The 205-nt window shown below is 41.5% G+C and overlaps 1 protein-coding gene across 1 annotated transcript in view; it reads left to right on the top strand.

Annotated features, from left to right (window-relative positions):
• Nucleotides 1-205, top strand: part of C3AR1 (complement C3a receptor 1) — an 8220-nt gene that overhangs the window by 877 nt on the left and 7138 nt on the right. The gene's annotated exons all lie outside the window — the stretch shown is intronic.

Raw genomic sequence — 205 nt, 5'->3', positions numbered from 1 at the left:
CCGATGTGGGACTCGATCCCGGGACTCCAGGATCATGACCTGAGCCGAAGGCAGTCGCTTAACCAACTGAGCCACCCAGGCGCCCTCAGGATTTTCTTTATCCTTTTAATTACTTTTGGCCAATTTAGTATTGAAAACTAAAAAAGGAAGAAGAGAGAAAAGAAAGAAAGAAAGAAAGAAAGAAAGAAAGAAAGAAAGAAAGAAA

Source organism: Mirounga leonina, unplaced genomic scaffold (genome assembly GCF_011800145.1).
Source record: "Mirounga leonina isolate KUSES-001 unplaced genomic scaffold, KU_Mleo_1.0 Mir_201, whole genome shotgun sequence".
NCBI lineage: Eukaryota > Metazoa > Chordata > Mammalia > Carnivora > Phocidae > Mirounga > Mirounga leonina.
This window is presented reverse-complemented; position numbering and strand designations above follow the sequence as displayed.